The following is a 16,997-nucleotide window of genomic DNA, read 5'->3' as shown; positions in this document are numbered from 1 at the left end:
AGAACAGGCCCCGTCTCTGGGTGCTCACTTAGAATCCACGGCCACCAGGCTGCAGCTCCTTGCAGGGGGGTTTGCCCTCTGTGGCTAGCGCGTCATTCATGCGTATTCAGTCCTTAGGGGGCCTCCAAGGACTTTACACTATTCATTCTTGGGCCATTTTCAATTTTATCTATTTGTTGAATTGATGGAGAAAACTATATTGTCCATGTGTTCTGTGTGTTTGAAATGAACACATTTGACCTTAAGCCAGCAATAGTTAGTAGCACACTTCATTGGTTTGTTTGTTTATTTACCTAGATCTCCTTTTGTAGATTAACTTCAAGAAAGATTTAGCTGATATTTGGAAAATACCCTGATATTCCTACACTAGGAACTAGTAATCTATCCTAAGCATATCTCAAATAAATAACATGGAATGATGGCTGTATAGGATCTATAGGTTTTCAATTTGACACTAAGTATCAAACTCATGAAATTACCTATTTTTCTATTTTGTCCAGCCCATTTGAAATAGAGGGAAACACAAGGTAAACATGCCTCTTCAAAATGCTGTTTCTGAACTTGCTGTGGAGGTGGGTGCCAACCCAGCACAGGTGGATCATGGTGAATATTCTGCTGTACTGGTGTGGTGTGTGTGTGTGGGGGGCATCTTGCAAGTGTCCTATTTGGAAAGGTCTTAAGTTCTCCACACTGTGGTCAGCTGGGTGATTCAGGAATTCAAAGGTGAGTTTTAAGAAACTGCTGTAGTTGGAGTCATGTTCTCAGATGGCCAGGATTGGTTGAGCATAGACATAACACTTTGAGTGAGGGCAACTTAGGAATACAAGAAAGAATAAGCAGCTACCCAGAAAGCTCCGTGGGACTGTAAACACCAACCCCTGGCATGAAAATTGGAGCCCTGGTCTGTCCCTGTGAGCACTGGGTCCAGCACTAACTATCCAGGCATCATGAGTGTCCACTGCATTAGAGCTGTGGTGCATCTGGGGTCTCCTTATTGTTACAGCCTCACCTGTCCTCTCCTGACGTGTTCAGAGTCAGCTGTGGTCATGCAGCAGGTCAACAGTCATCCCTGGGAGGACGTCTGAAATTAAATTCCTAGGTCCTTGGGCTGGTTCACAAATCAGGGCCGGATGTGGAACAGCTCAGTCTCTCTCATTAGTCAAGTTTGGTTCAGGGGTGAGTCACTGGTCTCTGTTAGGGGAAAATAGGAAACAAAGACAGTATAGACTTTGGTAGGGAAAGTATGAAGCCAGTTATTCAAGTTCAGGTTGGACAAACCACTCAAACTGGGCCTTTTTGGACTGGAGTTTATTTGCTTTTATAAATCACTACACTTATTTACTTTTACAAAAGATAAAAATTCTAACAATTTAACTAGGTTCATAAGGCAGAGAAATAAATTCTTTTCCTTCCTTTTTCTCCATAGTCCCACAATCCATGGACAATCACCCTGAATTCTCTTGTAAATTTTATTTTTGTTTCATAAGTATGAACTGAATATATTTATTTTTATTTCTGAATTTAGTAACTATCCGAGTTGTTTAAGCAGTGATTGCTGTGAAAGAGAAGGGTCTCACTAAATTTCCCCCATACTGCTTCTCTTTCTGGTTTGGTTAATTCATCATTTTAAGTTTCTCAACTGGTAATTTTTGAAGAATTAAACAATACAATATACAAAAAAATCTTAGAAAATATCTTTCTTTTTTCCCTTCAAAGTACTTCTTGAATGCCTTCCCCAGGCCTCATCCATGCACCCACCTCTCCCTTCTCAATTTTGTCACCTGTCCTTTCCTTTCATATAATCAAGGTCATAGCTTTTTTATTCTGATGTGAGTTCAGTTAGTTGTCAGTGAATTTTGTCTAAAAGTGTGTTCCAAGGTTTCAAAACCAATGAATACCATTTACCTTGCTATAATTCTGGGAAAAATATATTCACTGCAGAAATAAGGGCTCTACTATAATTATATTTTCTTTTCTGAATGTCCAACTAGCTCTGAGTAGCTGTGTGAAATGTTCTGACACTAAGTTAAAATTGACTTTTTTTTTTTTTACTCTGCATAAGTTCTCAACTTTTTCTAAGCTCTCAATTACAGAACTCTCTGTCCTACCTTCTAATCTGGGCTGTTTGACATGTAGAATGGCTGTGCTGCTGTCATTTTTGAATTTACCTTAACGCTCTCCTGAGTTTAATTCACTGACTTCTCTTCTCACCTCTTCCCGGTTGATTTCCTTGCTACATCATTAAGTAACTCTTAACTCTTCTGGTGAGCTAAGCTTTCCACGTTCTTGTGTATCTCAAAAACTTCTTACTCTGCCTTCACACCAAGTGATAGTTCGACTGGGTATAGAACTGAAGGTGGAAAATAGGACTTTGCACCGTTGACAGCATCCCTCCCACTGACAATGGAGCTGCCAAGAATTCTGAGTTCGTCTGATTCCTTTTCCTTTCAAGGGAGCCTGCTTTCCCCACTCCCACTGCCGCTGAGGTCTTTTATTGTTTTATTAGTGCTCTGATTCCATCATGACAATGTTGGTGTCTTATAAAAATGTGGTTGATACATTTTCAATCTTAAGATATGTCTTTAGTTTTGGAGAATTCGTTTTCTTTATTCATTATTGCTTTCCTTTCCTCTGTATTCTATATAAGTTCTTCCTGAAACTCTTATTAGCTGGAAATGAGAATAATCTGATATCACTCCCATCTTTTGCCTTATTTTCTTTCTGTGTCATATTTTTTCCTTTTTCTTTTTGGGGAAATATTCTCAACTTCATATTCCAATCAATTTTAAGAAGCAATTCAGTAAGTTATTTTAATCATCTAGAAATATATTTTGGTCTTCATTCTTTTTTATTTTTCATCCTAACTTTCTTTGTTTTGTAAATGCAAAGTTCTTCAAAACCTCTGAGAATAATAACTAATGTCTATATCATAGTTTCTCTTATTTTGCTAGAAAATTTGCATGCTTTCTAGAATCATAATTTATATCTATCTCCCTCTTTATTCTTTATATTTCATTGCAGAATTTCTTCTGGTGCTTGTATTTGTTACACTGAATTGCAGAATTATCTTTCTGTCAGTTCTGGACTGTCTAATTGTATTTAAGAGGAGGACGTAGCAGAGCTGACTGGGAGCTCATTGTTGGCTGTCTGGCCAGCTTGTTTTATATTAATTGGGTGGGAGGTCAGCTACTGACGGGAAGAATTCATGCCAGAATCTTAAGGGCTTATTTGGGGTCACTAGTATCTACATAATTGCCTGGTTCTCTCAGATGATCCACTTCATTCTTTGTGGAAACATCCTCAGGTGTTAGTAAGTAAATACCAGGCTGCTGGGGCTGCTCTTGGAGGTGGGTGTCCTCAGAGAACTTTCCTTGAGCTTGCGGCCCTGGGGCCGTTTGTGCCCTTTGTCTCCCATGTTGTCCCTGAGTCTGCGGAGCCCTGCTGGGTACACTGGTCCCCTCACAGCTGATTCTCTCTGGGGCCTCTGAGCCTTGACTGCTCCTGTTTTCAGCTGCCACTTCTCGAGACACTTTTTGTCTTCAAAGAACCTGTTAGAATCTCTTATTTGCTGAAGTGCTCTCTTTGTGTCTTTTTCAATGTTGAGCATTTATAAAATATCCTCTCCCTTACAGGAGAGGGAGGAGAGGCACACGCCGCCATTTCAAGAGGGATGCTCCCAGTGCTTCTTTTTGTTTTTCAAGAAGCTCTTTATTTCGGCAACGTTTTCAGTGTTAATTATGAGTGGACTGGCAATTGTGAGTGGAAACTGATACAAAATACACCATCAGGACCCTGTGTCTTTATTTGGGAAGACTGTCTGCTAAGTCAAATTGAAGATCTGCTACATTTAATCTCCCTCATGGGGATTGCTAGAGTCTGTTTTGAGCCACGGGTGACACACCACACTGTGTGCAGGGCCCTCCGCAGAGGGCAGAGGGCTGGTTCAGTCTTTGTCATCTTGCCCAGAGGGCTGAATTCCTCTAGAGATTATCGGACTCAGGAAGCAGTTTCACCTTTAATTCTGGTTGTAAGAAGGCACATGTGGCTAAGCTATGTCCATGACTCACGGGCCCAGGCTGTCTCCCTCCCAAGGCAGACACCAGGTGGGAGGGAAGCATCATGAGACCCTCTCCAAGGGGGAGGAGCAGGCCCAGGTTGGCTCTCAAACATCCCCACTGTGTGCTGCGCCTGCTGTGCCTGCCTGAGGCTTCTGCTCTGTCTCTGCTCCGAGGCTCTTTGTGCTCCAAGGTTACTGTGTCTGCGGTCTGCAACCTCTGGTGGCCACAGCCGTGTTTAGACTTGTTTTAGAGGCCAGCCCAGAGCGGGGAGTTCCTTTCTGCTCCTAGGGATGCTCAGGTTTTCACGTGGGACCAGGAGCTCCTATTTCCCGCAGTTCCTGTCTCACCCCCGCTAAGCGGGAGCCATGGATCCCAGAGAGGAGGAGGGAGTCCACCTGGCAGAGCGGGCTGCATCAGGAGGCCCAAAGCCCACACCTCGTGTTGGGTCCCATCAGTCCCCCAGCTCTCTGCTTCACCTCCCTTTCTATGCCCCCCCCCACACCCAGGCTCTCCCCTCTTACTGCAAATCCCGCCATGGAAGGTCAGTCTATTAGCAGGAAAGCAATATGCAGAGCGGATGGGTCGTTGGGAGTCAGCGAGTGTCTGGGCGCCTCCTCAGGCACGCTGTCAGATTTGCAGCATCTGGTGATGGATGGCTGGGCGCATCCGAGCCCTGGAGCCGGTGTTGTTCCCTACAACGCCGGCAGCCCCTGGTCAGAGCCTCTCATCATTTCAGGGCTTTGATTATCTGGAGTCTTACCAGGATAGGAATCTCACCTGCAAAATGTTGAAAATCTAAGAGATGGTACGAATGAATCCGAAACTGGGAGGGCTGCTGGATAAAAATTCAGTAACTTAAAATTCCTTTAAATGTTGCACATCTTTGTTGTATTTTAATTGAATAATGAAAATAGGTGAGTATATAATCTTATGCCTTAAATTACTTAGTAATTGGGAAGTTGCTGGTCCAGCAAGAAAAAACAGAGAGAGAATTTACATTAGTGAAATTCATTAGACTAGTTTTATCTAAAATGGTCAGTACTAGCTACGAGGATTGACTGAGCCCAGAGTCCTGTGAAGAGACGCCCACACTGCAAGACGGGATACTGTGACGTTTGCTTTCAACACTGACCAACATGATTGTGTCTCACTGTCAGAATAAACATGTCCACAGATCCCTAAGATTTTAAAAGTAAATAAATTTAAATAATTTCAGATGAAGTGGAAATCAGATCAGAAGAAGGTTACTAGAACTTTAATGACTCTTACATTTGAAAAATATGCTGTTAGAGTTGGATTCACGTATCTAACAGAACAATCAACCAGGCCCACCATGTGGAACTGTGAGCTGTTCACAAAACTGAGCCCAAAGACAGAGTCATCGTGAGGGTGAGAGCCCTGGAGTAAGCTAGAGGCCTGAGCAGTCCGTCATGGAGGAGAGGAGAGACAGACGGGGGTTACATGGCTCATCTGGTTGAAGGAGAGAGCCCACGGGGCAGCTCGGGAGGGATCAGGCCAGCAGCCTCTCCTTCATATCGCTTGAACACTAAATTCAGATAAACAAGGTGAAGCCAACAAGGAGGTGGGGTAGAGGCTGGAGTCCCTGCTGGGGGTGGGGCGGACTGTGAATGGCCTGGCCCTCATTGGGCTACACAGCTTTTGCCACAAGACCGCGTGCTCCTGACCTTCCAGCCTGTGTAGTGTGATCAGAGACTCCTCGGCGGAAAGGGATCTACCTCCCAAGAGCGCTGTCCCTTTGAGCACCTGCCTGCTCTTCAGGATCCTAGGCAAAGGCCTGGCCTTGAATGCCCTCCGCCGGTTCCAAGAGACCCACCTTGATCAGGGAGACCCAGCCCACCTTTGGTCAGCTCTATCACCATTGGCCTTCACTCAATGGAGTTGTCTCCCAAGTGTCCCTAAACCAGGGATCCAGGGTGACATGCCAGAGCCATGGGTGAGGGTCTCACTGTGGGAAAAGAAGAGCTCCCCCAAAAGCACAGTGCTCTTGCCTGAGGGACCCTCTGGGGCCAAGGGCCTGCTCTGCCTTTGAGGAAGTGTGTCCTTTGAAAAGGAAGAACTCAGTGTTTGTCAACAAGGTGACCCCACTTGGCCCAGGGGAGGTGCTGAGAGACCACAGGGCTCTGGAGCCACGGACTGCAGTACTGTAGAAAGGGGATGTGGCTCAGTGGTAGTGCGCTGGCCTGGCATGCGTGCAGCTCGGGTTCATCCTCAGCACCACATGCAAACAAAGATGTTGTGTCCGCCGAAAACTAAAAAATAAATATTAAAATTCTCTCTCTCTCTCTCTTTCTCTCTTTCTCTCTCTCTCTCTCTCTTTAAAAAAAAAAAAAGAAAAGAAAAGAAAAGGAAGTCTTCAAAATGCGGTGTGGACACAGGCCTGTTTGGCAATAAAGTACCATCATTTCACGGACAGTATGTACTTCCCTGATCTTCTCTTGCTGATACGAAATTCTGTTAGGTGCTCCATCTCTCTGCTGTGGCCTCACTCAGATCCACTAGCAGGCACCTGAGCTCACCGCTGCCAGGCCTGATGTCCCTGGGGGAAGACAAGTGGTTCTGTGTGCCTCGGCCTCTCGGTTGTGGTCCATTGTCTACAGCTGTCTCTCTGTGAACAGTGACCCTGTCTGCTGCAGTGGGCTTCATGGCTTTGCTCAGAAATGGCTGGTGCCTGAGATTTCAATCCCACAGGGGAGGAGTTCCTCATGGGCAGCTGGGCTGGGAGCAAAGGGAGCACGCCTGTCTGCGGCAGCTCCCATTCCCAAGACCTCGGGCAGAGAGCACCAGCCTGGGTTCACCTCTCCTGCTCGTTCTGAGCTCTCAGCTAACCCTAGTCGAGATGCTTTTTGTGGTGGGTAAGCAGTGACCCCAACAGTTGACACGTGCATCTAAGTTTAAGACGAGGACGGTAGCCACACAGTGATGGGACTGCAAGTCGAGCACCTGGTGACCTGTCAAGTGACATACAGGGAGGACATGGTGGGAGGCTGGAGTTGTGCTGTGGGGACAGGAGAGCACCCTCTGCTCTATGTGCACTGCAGGCCTTTTTGTGGCGATCCTCAGAACACATTGGAGCCACTTTATTTGTGTTAGATGAACAGAAGCCCACAAGCCACCTGTCTGTGTACAACCTCCACTCGTCAGGACTCAGTGGAACTGGCCATGGCCAGTCTTCGTGAATGAGGGTAGACACTGGAGCACCTGAGCTGCCCAGGTGAACCTCTGGAGCTGGGGGGATGCATAGGGTGCCCAGGAGGGGCCAGGTGGGGAGAGGCGGACAAGAGCTGCGTGCTGGCTCTCCGTGGAAGGCCTTTTCCAATTCTTCAAGGACACCTTTGAGATGGACAGATACTTGGACAATGACACCTTAGAAGAACCAGACCTGCTCATCCTCTTCTCCTGGATGCCCTCAGGTCAATAAAAATTTACATCATTCAGCACTCTTGATTTTATGGGCCCAGCAGCCCTTCTTTCTTTGTTAGTGTCAAATTCCACCCATTGGGGGACAGTGCCACCCACATCTTTCCTCCACCCTTCAGGGTGCACGTTTGTGGTTGGCTGACCATGGGGCATGCTCTCTCCTCCCAGGACTGGGAGGGCCCTCTTTCCTAACCTGGAGCCTCCCTGGAATATTGTGGGTGCTCAGTTTGTGTTTCCATGGATGAGTGATTTGGCTCTTGCATGAGGGAATGAATGAATGACTGGACACGTGGCCCACAGAATTTCCCTGGGGCTGCCCCTCTGCAGCTCTAAAGTTGTAAGAATAGCACCGTTCCTAGTGGCCAGGACCCAGATCAGGCAGAGGCAGGAAGCCAGCACACAGAAAGGAGCTTCCTGGAAGAAGAGTCTGTCCCCAGTGCAGTGACACCTCTTTCTTATGGGTGACATGATCTAGAAAGTTCCTTTTGGATTAATGGGCTTGTGTCACATACAACCAAGGAAATCTGGTAACTCAAAAAGAAGGTTAAAGGTCTGCTAATGGGACATATCCTCGGAGTTTTAAATCCTGTAAACTCTTTAGTCTTATGAAGCCCTTATCATTTTTGCTCTACAACCTTAGAAGAGTCACATCTGTTTAATCTGCACATGACATTTTTTCTGTGAACAGGGACATTTGGGACAAGATGGAGGCATTGGCCGTCTATGGCTCCCCCAGCCCCACCCTTCCCTCCAACTTCATCCCAGTCTCCTACATCAGAGGCTCAGTGCCCACCTCACCTTCCCCCTCTGCTTGTCCTCTCTGTGTTCCCTGGAGCCTGCTAGCCCTTTCTTGGATAGTCTTCCAGCTGGACATCCGCCACCATGTGGGTCCCAGGGTCACGGAACCTGCTGGTTCAGGACAGGCCTGTGGCCTCCCCATTCTTCAGACAGAGGAGCCTCACTAAGTCTCTCCTGGTCACACTTTGTCCCGAGTCTTGCTGCCCACTCCAGGGGCTCCAGCTCCTTTCCTTCCTTGTCCTGCTGCAGTGGGCTCCCTCCCCACCATGGCACCAGAAAGCCCAGCGTCCACCCACAGTGTGTGGCCCTATGGGGACTGTGGGGTTGCACCTGTCCCTCTCTCTGCAGGGTGCCCTACTCACCCAGCCCATGGCTTCCCTTCCTCTGACCTCCCTCCCTCTGGCCCCCACCTGTCTCTGGCGCCATGCTCAGGCGCACTCCTCCCCTTGTTAGACCCTTGTTGGGTCAAGTGTCCCTGCCTCTTATGTGCAACGTCTGGTGCCTGGGACCTCACTTCTGAGGAGCCTGAAAGTCAAAGCTCACTGCATGTTCACCCTGTCCAGAGGCCCAGGATGCCTTGAATCTGCAGAAGGCTTCAGCCTTGCTGTGAAGGCATATGGTGAAATGCTTCCTTCTTCCCATCAAAATCTGAGAAATAACCGGCCTGGCTGATCCCCTTCCCAGGAGGCTCACACAAGGGCCTCGATGTTAATTGCATTTAACCTGCTGCAATCCCCCGTTTTTTTTTTTCTTTATACAATAACTAATATGTAAACTATGATTGCACTTGGAAATTACTTTCACTTAAATTCTATTATTGGATCCCAGCACATGAGAGAGCTATAACCCATTTCATTAACAGACCAATCATGCTGGGCATTGGACAGGCCAGTTCTTTCTGTGTGAGTTGCACTGGCAAATGTACCATGCTGTTGGCTGATTTTGAGGAACGGTGGTAAGAACAATGGTGAGTACATAATTAAGTGGAAAATTCAATTCTGGCCAAATGGAGGAAAGTAGAAATTTTTAACTATAATTATAAAAATTTTCTTGCCTATAAAGCTTACCCGCTGATTGATCTCCTATGATCATGGCCATGTTGGGAAAGCACACTGGTATAGTGTAATGAATTTTTTTCTGGAGGGATTTTGACACATGCCTGCTCAAGTTCATTAACATTCTCATCTCAATGGGCTCATTTGACAGCACAACAGGTTCAAAGGTCATTGCTGGATGCTGGCTCGTGGGGTTAGCCCTGCTCAGAGCTGGTGGCCTGGCACTAACAAGCTTGAGCAGAAGTCGACGTTCCTGCTTCTCGTGTCACTCTTTCCACAGTGGCATCCGTAGACCTCTACCTGACACCACAGAACTGAGTAAAGAAAGGAAATGAGCTCTGAGAAGATGGTGTGCCAGGAGACGGGGGCTGGGGAGGAAGCCTGGCGTGATCTGTCAGCACATGACAACCCCGACTCCGGCACCTCCCAAAGCCCTGCCCTGAAGTGCAGCTGCACTGACGGTGTCCTGGTGGGTCTCCAGGCGGCTCTTCCCCTGGAGGCTCGCGCAAGGGTCACTGCAGGGAAAGTCCAGCCGTAGCATGGTGGGGAGCTTAGGGTCCCTAAGGGTAGGTGTCCTGTGCTCTCCCTGACCCTGGCTCTTGATCAGCAGCTCTGACATCCTGTCAGTCGTGGTGGGGCCACCTCCTCCTGGGTCTTTGAAGATTCAAGGCAGGCCAGGTGGTGCTTAGACGATGGTGCCCACGACCCCACAGTGACCCCAAGCTGTGGCAGACTCTGGCCACCCACCCGACACACTTGCTCCCAAAGGGGGCGCACTGGAGGCCTCTCCCCTGAGGTCAGGTAGGGAGGCCTCTGACTGAGTCTGGTGGGGTGGGGTGTGCTGCTGAGACTCCAGTCAGATGCCCACCTACCTGAGTGTGGCTGAGAGGCTACTGATCAGTAGCCACGGTGTCCCAGTGCAAATACATGGGGACAGGGGTACAACCTGGGTGGCACCTCCCCGTGGAGCCCTTCCAGACCATTCTCAGCCTGGGTAGTCTTGGCGCTTTGTTGATGGGCGTTCCCAAGACAACCCCGAGAGCCCCCTCTGGGTGGCACCGGTGCCTGGGGCCCTTGTTCCACACCCACCCAGACCTGGTTTGTTGTTTCTCCCTGGCGGCATGTGACTGACCTCTGAGGTGGAAAGGGTTTGTGTTGCCCACTCCCAAGTCCTGTGAGCCTGCACTTCTGAACGTGGAGAGGTGTGGGCTGCTCATGGGCTTCCAGGCACACGGTCCTGGAAGTGACTTTAACAGCTTTGGAAACCTGGCAAATCGCTTCACCTCCTGGAGCCAGTTTCTTTCTCTGAGAAAGGACATTGGCAGCCCCGGGTTCTCAGGGTTGTCGTGGGAATGTCCATCAGCAAAGCGCCAAGATGTTGGATGTGCTGGAGCCACTCGGGGAATGTTAGTGTCCTTGACTTGACAGGAGACTGGGATCAGTCTGTGTCCCTGGGGGTCCCCTGGACCTCTCTCTTTCCCCCTTTCCTTCTGCCCTTCTTTCCTCCTCCTTCCTTCCTCTCTCTCTCTCTCTCTCTCTCTCTCTCTCCCCGCCTTCCTCCTTTTCCCCCTCTCCTCTTCTCCTTCTCTTTCTTCCCCAGGGGGTCCCACAGCCTGTGGGGATGTTCCGCTCAGCCCCTTCCCATTTTCCCACTTTTACTCAGCCCTGCTGGGCTGCAGGACCAGAGCCGGGGGCAGAAAGGGGGTTCCTGTGGAGATGGCAAGACAGGGGCAGGAGAAAGAGCCAATCCCTCTGGAATCTTCTCGGTCTTCCGGGCAGGCTCTGGACACTTTGCACCTCCCCATCTGAGAAGGCGGTGAGAGGAGGCAGCTCCCGGGATGAGCTTTAACCTCCCTGGGATGGGGAGCCCCGGGGCCTCCCAGCTCACTTAGTGAGCGAAAAGCAAGCGCCCGTGCTCCCCGCATCCCCGGCAAAGCTCAAGCTCACTTGAACTTGGTTTGGAAATAAAATGCTTCAGCCCGTCAATACTCTTCAAGAGAGCTCTTCAGATGTGATCAAAGGGCAGCCAGGCCCCAGCGCCTGGGAAGGACCCCTCACTCACCCACTTTGACCCTCCGCCTCCCTCGCTCCCAGAGGCCCACACAGCAATTACTTATTACAATTGAGTGTTCTCAATTGTGCGTGGGGGAGGGGGCTCAAAACAGAGGCGCCGAAAAATAGCATCTCTTAAAGAGACCATGTCATGCTGGGTTCTCCTGAGTTGAGTATAAAACAATAGTTGAGGTTTGCATTTTTTTCCTAACCCTAAAGGCGCAAATGGACAACCAAGACATGACCTAGAAAGGCAGAGTGACCCTGGCCCAGGCACTGCTGACCAAGCAGTAGCTCTGGCCTGGGGGCGAGGAAGCCTTTGGGGGCCCCGAGGGGCTGGAGTAGGGGACCCCAGACATGTGTGGAGAGGCAGGATCAGGAAGCCCAAGCTGCAGGCCCCGCCATGCCTCGCCCTGTGCAGACCTGGGGCCTCGTGCGCCAGGAGCTTCTTCATCCCAAGCTCCCCAAACTCCTGAGACCCTCGGGAGGTCCCTTTACAGGCCGCCTGGCTGGACTGCTCCACATGGACCACCCTGCCTGGCCTGCCTGCTGTGCCCACTCTGACCTGGGGTCTCCTTTCCTAGAAGACTTTCCTGGCTCTTCTGCCTTGTGCGTGAGTGAGTGGGGGACTAAATTCAATGGCCCCAGGAGTCCTTATAGGCCAGTCTCCTGCCCTCAGCCCTGACCATGAGCACTTTGGGTAGGGACTGTGTCCTATTTGACTTTGAACCCAAGTGTAGTAGGGGAACAGATGAATTTTGATCTGTGTTTGTCCATTGGCACTTGGAGGTGCCCACTTACTCTCTGAGAGGGGGCTTCTGTGTCTCAGGCCCTTTGCCCATAACTGATGCCAGGGGTGGGCAGGCTCTTGACACTGTAGCCAAGAGCTGGCCAGGGATGGATGCTGACTGGGAAGCCCTCCCTGAAGACTCTGGGCCAGGCCTGCCTTGCTCTGGAATCCACTGGCAAGACCTGTGGCCCCTTGGCCATGGCACAGGGTGGCACTGTCCCTGTTGGGCAGCTGGGAGGGGACATGACTGCAGTGGGAAGGGCCGAGTCCCAGTCAACAACTCATAGTTACTAAGACTGTTACTATGGCCAAGGTTTGCATCTGCACAAACAAATATTACTCTTTTTCTCTGAAAAAGTGGGTAAGAGCTAGTTGTCCTCATACTGTTTTCCCTTTGGTCAAACCATGCAAAAAAGACTGAACTCACAATGGAGCGACTTCCATTTCAGATCGGTTTCTCCTCCTCTACCATGGTCTATTTATTTTTATTGGTTTGTTTCTCATTAAATCCTTCAATTACTCTGCAGTGTAAAATGGTGAAATTATTGGCATGTGCCACCTACATCATGGGTCTGAGTTTGCTTATTACCCTTGCCGAAAATGCCTGAGTGGGATTCGCTTCTGTTGTGGATTGAGACAGAGTTAATAAATATTATTTGGTGTTTTTTTTTCCCTGAGAAGCACTGCTTTTCTTGATTGTTTTTTACAGTTGGATTGGGAATATTGATTTATTCACCACTGTTACAATAATTGTATACAAGGAACAAAAAATGTGGAGGGGACATTTCATCAGCTCCAGCAGGTTAATTAGTCGTAGTAGATTAGGCACAGAGTTAGAGGGAGTGTTTGCATTTAGAGGAAGAAAAACTTTCTTCTTCTTTTATTTTTTTTTCTTTCAAATCTTAAAAAAGCCAGGAGAATTAATAGAGATGTTTACCCTAAGCTTCTCAGTCATTAGCTGATGGGGGTTTCTGGGTGAACCTGAACGACAAGTGTACACAAAATTATTGGACGGGATTATTGGGGACAAGGCTATTAAAAAATCAAGTGAGCACAGGGGATGCCCTCTTTAGGTAGAAATGTAAGAAAATTAAAATAATTTGAATATACGAATGTCTGAACGAAATTTCCTTCCATGGGTTTATTGAGAGCCTCTGTACCAAGAAGCCTGCAGTTTTGCCAGCACATATTCTACCAAGACGTCATTCTTGACAATGAGAAGAGTCACTCTCCTTCCCAGTAGGACCTCCTGACGGAAAAGCCTTTAAGTCCTGAGAATAAGCGTGTCATTCAGTTTCCCCCAAGTCAAGCCAGGTGCGACTGACCAGAGGCGGGCAAAGCCTGGGCGCCGTTCATCTCGGCTGACCCAGGCTGACCCAGGCTGACCCCAGGGAACAGGAGATGGGGTCCACACAGCTCCTCCCTCCCCTGCCCCCACCGCTGTGGCGTGGGACAGATCTGCTGGTGAGGCTGGGCCAACTCTAGGTGCCCGCAGGGCTAGAACCTATTTCTGATCCAAGATCCATTGGAAAAGTGCCACAAAGGGACCAGCTGTCAAAGGAGACAAGAGGGAGCTCAGGGAGGAATGTGGGGGTGGCAGAAGAGGGTCCAGTTTGTGAGGCTGTAGAGCGGGGGAAGGCTCGGGTGGGGTTGCCTCCACTCCAGGAACGCAGCTGGAAGGCCTCCTGCATGACCGGGCTGACGGTCCTGAGAGAGTGGCTGGAGACACCAGGCGAACTCCGGTGGCCCGGTCTCAGGCTGTGGAGAGACGCTGTGTGGGACCTGGGTGGCAAGCTTGCCAGGATCCCAGCCTGCTGTTCCCAGGGCTGTTGGCAGGAGCCCAGCCGGGACTTCAGGCCAGGGTGGGTGCTCCGTGTGGCCTGAGCCCTGTTCTGCAGCCATTGCTTGTCAAGCTGTCCTGGCCGCTTCAGCCTGTCTTCTCCAGGTCCAGAGCAGAACGTCTCAGGGCCTTCCCGTTTATTCTTTCTGCATGAGGGTGTCGCTTTATTTTTTTATATTTTATTTATATATTTATATTTTTTTTTATATTTTATTTTTATTTAGCCCCCCATTGAACATGTCATGAAGTATTTCGTTTGCTTTTATACATGTTTCTTGATTTTTCAGCTTTACTGAGGTCTAACTGGCAAATGGAATCATATGTATTTAAGGTGTATAATGCGGCGATTTGGAATGAGTATACACTGTGAAGTGAGTACCACAGTCAAATTAATTAACATGCCCACCACCTCATGTGGTTCTCGTTTTATCTTTTTGGAGAGGAGGCTTAAGGTCTGCCTTTTAGCAGATCTCTACTGATAACTGCAGAACTGGATCCCTGAACCTATTCATCCTGGAGCTAGGAGCTGCACCCTTTGACCAACCTCTCCATGTCCCCACCCAACCCTGGCAGCCACCTCCAGCCTCTGTGAGTTCCTTCTGTCTTTCTTTTCAGATCCCACACATACGGCACACCATGGTTTCGGCTTGTTTGTCAGAAAGGTTATGGAGAGCTTATGGTTGTATCCAGACACATTTCATATGGTGGCTCTCTTCCTTATTGATGGGGTGACAAGAGCAAGGCATGCTCCCCCTCACTGTTCTTGTGGCCAGCGCAGACACCACCAGCTTCTAACTTACCTTTATTGCTGATGTAGATAGACATTTTCGCTGTAATTGAGTTGGCGAAATGAAATCAGCTGCCGTCCTGCTTTGTGTTTTGTTCTCATTATCTGTATCTAAGGAATACAACGTGGCTTTTGACAAGCATATCCACGGTGAAACAGTACTACAGCCAGGTGAATGTGCAGTGAGAGTACCTCCTTCTAAGATGGAGATTCCAGCATAGGACTGGAAGCCCGGCTTTGTATGCTGTGTCACTGACCTTGCTGGAGTCTTGGTCTCATGCATTCAAATATCATGTCCCCTCAATCTGGGCTACTTCCCACCCTGCATCAGACCTGGCTTCCCACAGCTAGTCACCAGGGCTGCAGGAAGCGGGGCACTGGGGGTCGGTCAGGACAGGAAGAGGCCATTCAGCCATTTCAGGTGCTGTTGGAACAAAGACTGAGGCTGTCTGCCGCTTAAATGCATCTCCAATTTACCTGTTGGGGAAAGTTGCTTAAATGCATCTCCAATTTACCTGTTGGGGAAAGTTGGAGTGTTAAACATGGTCACATGATACAACTTCCCCTTCGAACTAGCTGGTTGCTCTGAATTTGTCTTCTAATTCTGCACTTTGTAGCTTTCCCAGGCCTATTATTGATAACATCCAAAGCCACAGAAACTTGGATAAAGAGCATTGCACACCCTTTACCTATTTCTATCATTTTGCCCTGGGTGCATGCTTTCTGAGCCACTGAAATTTGGGTGCAACTATCACATCACTTCATTCCCAAATATCTGAGCATGTATCTCCTGAGAACTAAGACTCTTTCTCTCATGTGCAATCCTGTTTTCTGACTCACGGATACAGTGATGCCTAACGCCAGGTTTGTGTTCAGGTTTCCCCAGTTGTCCCAACCATACGACTTCCAGAACACTTCCTCCCACCGATCTAATGAAGAATGTCATGGTGCATTTGCTTGTTTGTAATTTCTAAAGAAATAAGCATCTGATTACATTTGATCATAGAGTACAACTAGCTAACATTTAAAAGAAGTTTCCAGTTTGGGGATCAGCTGAGGTCTGGACAGGATGTTGTTGCCCTCTATTTCTGTTATTCAAGATTAGTTTGGGGCAACTTGGTGTCCTAAGTGGGTTGAGTTTCTTCTGCAAGCTTGTCCATGGGTTCTGCAGGGAGAGGGAGGGTCCCCCTGTCATGCAAACTTGGGTACATTCTCCAGGTGAGCGTGTCCCATGGCACATCACACCGTTGCACTTCCAGCTTGGATTGCTGAACACCACCATGCTGAAGGTGCTGCAGGAGGGGCTGAAATCCATACACCTCCTCTTCCCAAGCTCATGCCACAGTAGATCCCTGGAGGATGATGTGTAAAGGACACATCACTAAATGAATTAATTCCTGGCCCAGAGTGGAACTGATGCCCACCCTGGAGCCTTTCCTCATGGCTCTGCTGAGCTGATGAGTCAGGAGGGCTCACACTTGAGAGTGTCCCTGTTGAACCCAGAGATCCCCACGCATTTGGATGGTGTAAGTTGAAAAGGTTAACAGTGGGTGCCAGGAATGGCGTTCTGGAGAATACACCTTCTGGAATTTGGGGTGCAGTGGCCCCTGGGCCTGTGAGGAGTCATGGTGGTGGTTCTTGGACAGTGGAGCTGGGAGAGTTAACCGAGGCAATCTGACCTTGGGTTCCATGCTAATAAATGTTGTGGATTTATTCTTGTACATGTGCCCAGAAGGCTGCACAGTGGCCATGTAGAACAGAATACACAATCAGACAAATTCCACTACTGAAAAAGTGGGCTCTATTCCACCAGGAAGATCCTTCCGGGGCATCTCATTTCTTGATGCCAATTGACAGCCCTCCTCTCTGTCAGGTATTTGCATACATAAAACATTTAGAAATGCTTTCATTTATATTCAGATTCAGAGGAATGGCCTATTCACCATGCAGCTGTGGAGAAGAAAGGCTTCAAGGATGGAAGAAAGGAGGCAGGCTGTGTGAGACAGCTGTGGCCAGGCTGGACACAAGGCTGCAAACAGGACTGGACGAGAACATGGACTGGGCTCTAGGAGGTGGCCACCACATGTCACCATCCTGACCCCAACCCAAAACATGGCCTCTCAGGGCTTCACTTTCTCCAAAAAGAGAGGATGATACTCCGGCAGCAGGTTGCCAAACT

Source organism: Callospermophilus lateralis, chromosome 15, assembly GCF_048772815.1.
Source record: "Callospermophilus lateralis isolate mCalLat2 chromosome 15, mCalLat2.hap1, whole genome shotgun sequence".
NCBI lineage: Eukaryota > Metazoa > Chordata > Mammalia > Rodentia > Sciuridae > Callospermophilus > Callospermophilus lateralis.
Note: the sequence above shows the minus strand (reverse complement) of the source record.